General features: G+C 36.9%; 1 long non-coding RNA gene across 1 annotated transcript; it reads right to left on the bottom strand.

Moving 5' to 3' along the window:
- Nucleotides 1–7,007: 7,007 nt before the first annotated feature.
- On the bottom strand, nucleotides 7,008–10,467 carry LOC113234234. The gene is made up of 4 exons (XR_003310780.1): nucleotides 10,403–10,467; nucleotides 9,657–9,690; nucleotides 8,788–8,835; nucleotides 7,008–7,109 (listed from the first exon to the last, which is right to left on the bottom strand). It is a non-coding gene; the product is annotated as an uncharacterized LOC113234234 (long non-coding RNA).
- Nucleotides 10,468–11,212: the final 745 nt, after the last annotated feature.

Here is an 11,212-nt window from a genome sequence, read left to right on the forward strand (position 1 = left end):
GGTAGGAGTTATTATTTGCTCTAAATAAACCTGTACGTTCCATACGATTCACAGAAAATTGAACAAAAACATGACACATAACCAAAACATGATCGATGAAGCTATTTTTCTATGAACTACTTTACTCGTGTCTTTGTTTAAACAAAAATTTAACAAAAGACAATCAATATGGCGTAGGTAATTTATTAGACATAAATTAAACAATAATTAATTAACCAATTGGATAATGAAAATGGCAATTTAATTGTTTAAACAGTTGCTTAACAGAGGCCGAATACGTAAATCGAAATAAATGTTTATCACAATAAAAGTCAGTCGGTTGTAAATAATTAGGAAAAATATTAAATCGTGTTGGTTTTCGTAACGTAATTTGAAATAAAAATACAAAGACATTTATTTATCCACAGAACACATAAACAAACAAGCGAACAATCAAAAGAACAGTAATGAAGTTTCAGGCTTCACGTTAAAGCTATTACAATATTTGTAGTAAGACAACGAAACCGATAGGCAATTTATCGTTAATTATTACTCTATTGAAGTACCGGCACACTATGATGGCCGTTTTGACATTTGCCCGCTCATCAAGTTTCGTATGAATTCATAACTACGTTGGAGGAGCTAATTGTTGTACATTATTGTCAATAGTGACGTGCAGTAAAATTTATAGAATATCTAACTTTACGACACAACTCGGCATTTGTTTTTCGAAATTTTAAGAATCTAATACGATCATTGACTTACAAATAAATGGACGACGGGTCTAATACAAAAACCACGAAAAAACTGTCCCAAGTCAACCTATTCGAAATTTAAATTGTTATGTCATCGCAGTATCGCGCTGTCCGTAGAACAAATGAAGACTAAAGCGGAGTGTCGCGCTCTGTATACGATTTTAGCGCCTTACAAGTGCGGACACTTTTTAGCGCGGACCCGACGTCCATATAATTGTAAGTCAATGAATACGATCGTCACTTATGGGATCGCTGGCCAGCACAACTTCTACCTCCGGCAAACTCGCGTCAAAGCAGTTTCGAATTGACGATATATTAAGTAAACATTTTTATTTTCGTTTTATTAAAACTTTTAATCACCTACCCCTTGCAGTACCTAGTTATAAATATAAAAACTTATAGATGCGGCTCGCGTTTGATTATATTTTTTTCGATAATGAATTGAGATTTGGGTACTATTGTAATCAGTCAAAACAGCCAGGAAACAAAAGAGATAGAATAGATCTGGCGATGTACCGCATACATTTTAACCACAGACTATAATATTCATTATTGTTCTGTGTATACAACTTGAATGGCATTTTTCAGCTCAGTGGCGAGTACCATTGACAATAGAATTTTGATTCAGAAGTAAAAAGAGCGCCTTTATGAGAGGGTAATGTGTACGCTTCTCAAGTGTGTCCTGAAAAATCTGGATGACATGAAGTTTTGACAAGATGGTGCCACGTAACATAAAGCACGAGAAACAATGCAATGACTCCTATTATTTTTATCACTACATATTAATTACTACTAATTAATTATATATTTTTTAGTTGTGGAGTATATACGAGCGAAAAACAACATCACCGTCGAGTCGAGCCGTTGGAGTCCCGCCAAAATGTGAATTAATGGTGAGAGTACCAATCCAACATCTGTCGACTTTCATGAAGGAGGAGTTTTGGCTGAAGGGCGTCGACGGTATACCGACGTTTACAAGGCCGGTTACCATACACCCGCGTTGCGTTACACGTCTCCAGTCCATACGTGTAAATAATTAATAAGTGTTTTGTTATATTGTTACTTATCTTAGTCTGTTAGGTATGTATTTATGGATCTATGGAACCTGATTATAAATAAATAAATGAATAAACGAAACCTCGTTACAAAAGAGAATATAATAAGTTTGTAATTATACAGGTCGTAAGTAAAATTAGGTATGATTTGTATTCGACGTACAAGCAGGTGTGCAAACATAAATGGAATTTTACATTTGGCCTCTTCAGTTAATTGAAATTTTAAATTAATATAAATTAGTATTTGTACATTCTAAACAATCCATAGGTTACCATTGCTCTGCCACTTAGAGTCCCGGGTTCGATACCTGGATCCGGGAAATATTTATACGACCTAAATTGATTTCTCGCGTGAATTTGTATGTAATTTGTGGTTGTTTATGTATGGGTTCATGGCGATACAAAGCTTCCTTAGCGCTGTGCTATGAGAGTGTGCGTTATTTAATTTATTTTTATTTTACTTCATTAATATAAAATTTTTAACTGATTTCCGAAAAGGAGGAAATTCTTAATTGGACTGTATTATTTTTTGTGTGTTTGTTATGCGATTGCTCCGATGTTGTGAACCGATTTTGATGATTATTTTTCTTTGTTGGAAAGAGGATATCTCAGTTGTGGTCCCTAATAATTAAATTTGAAGCACATATTCCATCTCCAAGGGCGGCAAATTAGGGGATGAAACAGGTTTATTGAATTTCGCCACAGAACAATAAATACAGAAAGACCTATCTGAGCTCGGTCCGCCAATTCCGCTTTGTGTGGTATGGTTGTGTCATTATTTCTTGGAAATTCTCTAAAATCGTATAGAAATGCCTTTATGTGCTGTTTTGGAGCGCAAAAATGATAACCGCACCATTAGCCGTAATTAGTATTTCATATCATCGGTAAGTCTTATTAAACTGTGTAGTTTGTTCTTATTGAGGTGACAGAGGGAAACCAGGTTTTTCCAATATGGTGGTTTTATTTGACAACATTATACAGTACGTACAACGTCAGTGGTGCAGTGGGAAAGGACTCCCCCTAATCGGCACGTAGTCGAGGACCCGTACGCACGTTCCAATTAGGAAGCGGCTCAGGGTGCAACAACTACGTGTTACGTTCTAAAGCGCAGTTCCAATTAGGAAGCAGCGCTAGAAGCGTAGCACAGTGCAGTAGGTTCAACGGTAACGATCTAAAGCGGAGTTCCAAACAAGGAAGCAGAGCTAGATGCGTAGTAAGTTGGATTACATTCAAATTCGCATCGCCGCCAGTAGTCATTCCGCGAGGGAAAATCTTAACACCGCGATGCAGAATTTGCGATTTCGACGCCAATGCCATCTAGCGGTGCGTGACGGAACTAATATGAGTTGTTTCCTGTTATGTGATTTTGTTACAACTGTCAATTTTCTGTTTGTCAAATTGATACAGATGTTAATTGTTCGTCGTAGTTTTTGGAACTCTTTCACAATGAGCTCTACTGCTACTGTATTTGTAAAACATTAACTGACACTGGCGATGATCGCCACAATTTTTGTCTATTCTTATAAAACTGACACTGGCATAAACCTAATAAAAATGTTCTACTATCAATTTCATTACACAACACTAGCACAAGACCATATGCGCACCATTGTAAGGAGACTACTAACAACCTGTGTAAGTGTCCAGACGTTGGTATTACTAACAAGGTAAAGTATTTAGGTGTTATAATAGATGATAACCTCTCTTTTAAGCACCATATCGAAGCCCTAAGCGGTCGTATCTGTAAGATAAGTGTGTGTGTTTAAAAAACTACGCGCTTTTGCTGATTTTCAATAATCAGGCAAGTCTGTTATGCCATATGTCAATCAATTATTACACATAGCATTACGTCTTGGGGTGGTATTGCTAAACCTTCACTACTAACCATTGAGAGAGCCCAGCTAGCGGTTCTAAAAGTTTCTACCTTCCGCCCTTTCCTTTAGCCCACTGACCTTCTGTATAAGTCGGTACTAACTGCAAGGCAATTATTTATTAAGCCCACAGTTCTCAAACAGAACGTTGCACTCCCTAATAGTACTAAAAGCACTAACAAAAGACGGAAAGATATTACCAAAATTGTATCATCAAAACATGTGTTTATGTCCAGATTTTTTGTTTCTTGTGCCATTTTTGTACAATAATTTATGTAATTAGTATTTTTACTGAAATACAGGATCCTCCTAGTTCAGGTATTCGTGTTATGTTTTACGTTGATGCGCATAATTAGTCGTTAGTCCTTTGTACAATAAATTATTCAATAAACAATTTATTATTATTATTTGGTAGTTTATTACATGGCAAAAAAGATTTATTTTTGATTGAATAACTTCTCTAGACGTTTTAAAATACTGAGAACGAGTGCTGACACAGATATCATTATATATGCGTAGTAAATACAGTATACATGCAGCTATTACGAAACCACACAATGCAAGTTTCAAACACAAGTGTTATTTATTTCATAAATAAGAAAATTACACTCGAAATCGTCATACTGATTATTCCTAAGGCAGATTCCTCTTAGAAGAATGTGTAAGAAACTGCAGGGGTTGTTCCTTGTAACACATTCATTTACAATAATTATTTCGAATGATCGAGTCTGGCAAGGGCTAAACGGGCCACAGACTTTTGTATAAAGTTTTTGTTTCACTATAGTTTTAAACCTCGTGAATTGCAAATTTTGAATATCAACCGGAATCTTATTATAGAAGTGTATATATTTTTTTACGATATTAAGTGATATAATGTAGCAGTCTTCTCAGATGAAATCAACAGATGACAAGTCCCTGTAATTTCACCAATATTTCACCTTTCCAAACCGGAACTCAGTAATGCTGACATTACTGCTTGGCGGCAGAAATAGGTAAGATGGCAGTACTTCCGTCGACAGTTACGAAAACTGCTACATTTAAATGAATTTGTGAAGTTAGCTGTCAAGAACAGCTAGTCTATTTTTATTCCTCGTATTAATGTTATGTCTGGCATTATATCGGTCCCCGATTTTACGAACACCTACCCACAATTCTAAAAAGTGTAACAAATGACGAAGTGTTATGTTCCCGACTGAAAGACGAGAAGAGTGCAGAGGAATTTCTTTTAAAGAAATTGTAATTATATTTTTAACTTTGGACGCTTGTGTTTTGAAAATATTTAAATTTTTATTTGTATTTTTGTACTTCGTATTTTTCTCTTAACATAAATGATATTTTCATAAACGTGCTATGACGCCAGTGTAAGATTGTAATTTGTTTCAACATAGGCCTCGGAACACTAACGGTTTTCGGGAGCTGTTTGGCTGCCCAATTTCTGTAGCGTATCCATTGACTTACAATTATATGGACGTCGGGTCCGCGCTAAAAAGTGTCCGAGCTTATAGGGCGTTAAAATCGCATACAGAGCGTCATTCACGCTCTAGTCTACGTTTGTTCGACTGACAGCGAAGCAAGCAAAATTAGACAGTACTGCGATGACATTACAATTTAAATTCAACGTTTTAGCTTTTTCATATTCCTTGACATGTCACTACGTTTAAATAGGTTGACTTGGGACATTTTTTTCGTGGTTTTTGTATTAGACCGGCGTCCATTTATTTGTAAGTCAATGAGCGTATCTCAAAATGTCCGCCGAACCATCCATAGATGTAATTCACGCTAACGTGTGCATTATAAATGTTCCGCTAAAGAGCAGGTTGTGTATAGCACCAATTAGTATTCTAGAGGTGTTTGCGGGTTAACCCAATTTCTCCATACACAAAAACGTAAACCTGGTAATGACTATGTACACAATCTAGTCATTGACTGGTTAAATCATCGTATTTAGTATAATTTAATTTGTTTTAAATGTATTACTATCACTAGTAACTTAAGATGTAATATTAATAACGGATAAATAGCTATATCAATAAATAACTTCTTATACATTTATCAAAAAGGGAATTGTATATTACCTCTGATTCCAGTTAACTCGTAAAGGACTTCGATGGTCTCCTTATAATCTGCAAACAAACGCGATATCGTCAATTTTTATTTCCGTTAACGCCAACGTCGTCGTTATTTATTTCTTTAATCATTTATTGCACATGAAAACACAAATCATATTTAGTACAACGGAAACAACAAACAACTGCTTTCTTATTAACCGACTTCAAAAAAAGGAGCAGGTTCTCAATTCGACTGTGTGTTTTTTTTGTATGTATGTTATGCGATAACTCCGGTATTTGTGAACCGATTTTCATGATTCTTTTTTTGTTAGAAAGAGGGTACCTCCATAGTGCCATTTCGTTTTGAAGAAAATCATCCACCTCTAAGGGTGGCTGATCACGCATGAAAATTCATTTTTATAAATAGCGCCTGAATTTTACTTAAGGAGCAATTATTTTAGTGGATGATTTTGCTATTCTCCAATTCAAGGCATTTTTCTCTCTCAATACACTTTGAGTAGTGAGAACCGATTTTTATTATCTCCCGTGTCAAGTCCTGTATAGGGGCGAAATAGCGGATATTTCAAATACAAAATTAAATTATGTAATAAAATAATAATAAAAAAACAATAGCAAAAACATTAAATTACTACAGACTATATAAATACTCAGAGAAATACATATTTCGTATAATAATATCTTTATAATGGATGGAATTTAAAGTAGAGCACCCACCGTGTTTAGGCCACGAGGCTATACCGAGTGGCCTAACTAGTAGGTACGAGATTTTAAGATCTAATTGATTACTTTATTGAGGCTTTGGTAAACATGAATTAATATAATTATTAATATATTTTGTTAAAAATCCATGACAACAATTGGAATTGTTTGAAATAAATTTTATCCCATTTATTAGTAGGCAAGGGTAGCCTCTTCATAATATTTAGACGAAAACCAAACAAACGTTACAATACAAAAAAACCAAAGAGATAGAATAGAAGTGGCCAAGTACCGCTTACATTTTAACCAATATATATTTTTTTATATAATGATTTATAACTGCAAGACTTTTAGGCCAATTCAACCAATCACGAGGTAGTATATATATATATATATACCATAAACAATAGAATTTTGATTCAGAACTAAAAAGAGCGGATATGGTTTATGAAATTGTAATTGGCAGAATAATAAAGACAGAAGTAGAAAAAGCTTTTTTGGTAAATTTATTATGTTTTCTAAAAAGCAATGGCCAGAAGTGTTGTTTATGATGTTAGTAATAAAATGTATATTTCTTACCCTGTCGTCTTTCTGAATGCTGATTTCTATGTTCTTCGTGGTCAACATGCACAATCCTCTTCTCTTTAACGTGCTCATGGCTGTGTAGATCATGATATCCATCTGAATTAAGATTTTATTATTATTAATACGTTATAAGATTTATATGTACATACATTTCGAACAAGCAATTTGATAGCAACTTCTTGGGAAAGTCGCCCAAGTTGAAGTTAATGCGTTCCGGTTTTGAAGGGTAAGGTTGCTGGTGAAATTACAGGCACATGGGACTTGTCCACAGAATAATAAATACAGTAGAAGTGGTTAGTTAGCGTCAGACGCGTGCCAACAATAAGTCTCGAAGTTATGGTTGTGTCATCTATCCTACTAAATCTCTAAAATCTTTAAAAAATGCCTTATTGTCCTGTACTTACTACTTGTTGTTGTATGTATACTTAATAACTCCAATTCGTCGTCGTTCAGCAATTAACCGCTAGATGGCAGCACATTTATTGAAATTTCAATATGATATCAAAACGTCGTAACTTGCAATAACAGATATTGACAAACGGATAAAGTTTAAATTATATTAACAATCCAGAATTTGTTATTTCTTTTTACATTTGAAACTACGACCAGTCGATATCAAGATTTCGTAGTGTTTCAAATTAAAAATGTGCCAGTTTTGGCGACATCGGTTCTGATAGTAAATGAGGTTTAAGGCACTTCTATTGTTATTTTTCTTTCGGTTAAGATGAGGAGGGTTAAGACCAGGGTACAGCGGGCGTCCGGGCCAAGCCCTCCGCCAGTGATACGCCTTTGCGGGCGTCTCTGGCAGACCCGGACTTGGGTATGGACTCGCTGGGGTTTATGGTTAGCTGCAGAGACGGACATGTTTGTCTGCCCCGGTTGCATGTGTCCGGGGCGTCTCTCTCGTGAGCGGTCTAGTTGAGGGCCTGAAGCGAGGACACGCGCCAGCACGTGAGTTGCCCTTTAAGTAGGAAGCTATGTCCGGACATTGTCACAGGACACTGCGACCGGCATCTCCGACACTAGCTCGGAGAGCCAGTAGAGGATAAGCTAGACATCTTCCGGTCCTTCTAGTCGCTTAGGTTATTGGGAACGTTTTTCGGCGTGGGGAAGTGAGCGTGGCTTACAGCTCAGCCACCAATGAGGAGATTTGGTAGTGGACTCAGAGTCGACGGCTTAGCGGTGGCAACCGCTAGTTGTGCAATGCGCAACGGGAAGTGAGTGCGCCTACAGTTCCGGTACCTATCTGGAAAATAGGGAGGATATTGTACGTGCACCCGGGGCGGCTCACCCGAGGCACCAGCCTCTCGAAGAACCGGATGAAGTCAAGTTACAGAGGTCTGTGACAACCCTGTACACTGGCTGATCTGGGGTCAGAACCTGAACTCCTGCGTAAACAAGAGGTTGATAAAGAAGCCACTATAAACGAAACTTATGTAGAATGATATGGGACTGGCCATGGTCTGTACATGTACGTGCACCGGGGCAGCTCATCTGTAGCACTAGCCTCGTAGCGAACCGGATGAAGTCCGTGCAATGGGCTGATCCGGGGTTAAGATCTGACTCCGATGATCCCTGTGTGGGTTTGCTCGCACAGGTGATAGTGCCCTTCCCACATAACCAAGAGGTTGATAGGGCGGGGTACTACAAACTTATGTAGAAAGATATGGAATTGGCATTGACCAGTGGGAGTATTTCCATGGACGACCTCTTTCACAAAGAGCTTTACTGTCACCTTATTTGTTTATTTACTATAGTTTAACCTGTTGTTTACCTTGTTTACTCCTTAATTTCTTTATTGTGGTTATTTTGTGAGTTTGTCCTGGTAACAAAAAATAAATATTATTACTATGAAAAATGCAAATGAAAAGTTTCAAATCAAAGTGATCAATATACCGTGCCATGTCAAAACTACGAAATTAGAAATCACAAATTTGACATTATGCATTACGTGACAAAAAGGACATTGCGTGCCTAAAAAAATGGCGGGGTTTTTGAAGTTAGAAGTATAATCTTTACAAAGATTAATTTTATTTTCGGTATATTATGAAGAAAATAAGAAGAAAGAAATAGTGATGAAGAAAAACTATATTCCTCATTTTAAATCAAATTACAAAAGAGTTTATCCTGAAAATTCTAATAATTACGAATTCAAAGTTCTTGTTCAAAGTGACAATAGTGTGATGTAAGGACTTGTCTCCATTAAGAAATGAAACTATTTTGACTCAGTCAACCGTGACCATGGGACCAGTAAAGGGCACGAAACGTTGGTTTGTTTGAAAAAAATAAATATACGAGATTTAAAACCGGAAAAATAGTTTCATTTCCTATGTGCAACAATCGCGAAAACCTAATAACTCGACTTGTATCCAACTTCAAAACGGACTTCAAAGACTGTCTGTATGTGAAAAAAATTTGATGATATTTTTTTGTTGGAAAGATGGTAGGTACCTCAGTAATGGTCCCATTTGAATTGGAAGAAAGTATGCCATCGCTAAGGGTGGCGAACTAGGGGATGAATCCGGTTTCGTGCACTTTCCGGTAACCAATTTCAATAAAACTTAGCACACGTAATTCCACAGACTTTTGAGGTTGTTTTCTTTTTTACAAAAAAGTTATAATTCATATTGATAATGTACTCACGGTGTGGGCCCGCCGCTGCACTGGGTAGATAGACCTGTAAAAGCATATGTTTAATTGGTATTGATTTTTTAAATTACATTTATATTTTACCGAAAATCTAACGGGCTCCCGAAAGGGCAGATATCACTGTTGCGACAAGGATGAAAGAAATACTGCCACCTTACCTATATTTCTGCTGCCAAGATGTAGTGTGAGTATTACGGTTTTGGACGGTAAAAGTGTTGGTGAAATTACGGGTACATGAGACTTGGCAACTTATGTCTCAGGGTGACGGGCGCAGTGGTAGTGCCCCACAGATCTTTGCAATTTAAACCTCTGAGTGGCACTGCAACTGTTATGGACAGGCGTGTAGCTTACCATAAGGTGAACGACTTGGTCATCGCGTCAATTGATATTACAAAATAATAATAATAATAATAATGTTTTAACAGGCGATGGATTGCAACAAGACACTGGACAGATACCAGTCGCAGTATCCTGTGACAACGTCCGGACCTAGCTTCCAACTTGTGGACGTGGCCGCAACAACCGGGGCAACCGGGGCAGACAAACATGTCCGTCTCTGCAGCTCACCACAAACCCCAGCGAGTCCATACCCAAGTCTGGGTCCACCAGTGACGAGGACTTGGCTTAGACGCCTGCTGTACCCTGGTCTTGTCTACGGAGCCCGTAGTCAATTCGGAAAACCCTATCTCTCGGGTCTGTAGATAGGACCGACTTAACAGATAATTAAAAAGTGCACTTACAGCGACGGCAGCCAAAACCAATAACTCGAAAAATAATAATCGCATGTCGTCTGTCAGTGGCCAGAATAAGTATCTGTATCCCACTATCACCCACGCGATGGCTGAATCGATTTATATAAAATTGGTAATGTAAATAATTCGGGTTAAATACAAAGTTATGTTATCAGTTGAGAGGGTACAGGTGACTTCACGGAACCAACTGGCAGCTAACTACGTATTTGTACAACCGTACAGATGTTTATTTACGTTTGAGAGAAAAACTTCAAGGGCTTAATTCCAGACATCGAAACCAGAAACTTTTTGTTCGACGACTAAACTAAATTAGTATTTAAAATATCTAGTTCTTTGGTATTCGCGTTTGTTATACCTACAATGAAATATAACGATTTAGAAGTAAATAACTTCGACTTAGGCCCCAATTCTGATTTTTCTTGAAATCACTGGTCATTGTGATTCCATTGAGACTCCACTAAACGTGGAGAAATGCCCTCATAATTGCATATTGCAATTATGAGAAATATCATCATAATTGCATATTCCAATTTTGAGAAATACCCTCATAATTGTATATTGCAATTATGAGAAATACCCTCATAATTGCAATATGCAATTTTGAGAAATACCCTCATAATTGCATATTGCAATTATATTCTTTGATTCCGGTGGTCGAACTTTTTTTAAATCCAAGAAAAACGGAAAGGAAAAAGAACTCAAACTTACATAAGATTCCGTTAATTGGGCAACTTGATTCTTAACAGCGAATGACATATTTGATCCACCGTATCCAAGGACTCAGAAAATATATGTATT

This window comes from Hyposmocoma kahamanoa, unplaced genomic scaffold, assembly GCF_003589595.1.
Source record: "Hyposmocoma kahamanoa isolate Upper Pololo Valley unplaced genomic scaffold, ASM358959v1 82, whole genome shotgun sequence".
Taxonomy (NCBI): domain Eukaryota; kingdom Metazoa; phylum Arthropoda; class Insecta; order Lepidoptera; family Cosmopterigidae; genus Hyposmocoma; species Hyposmocoma kahamanoa.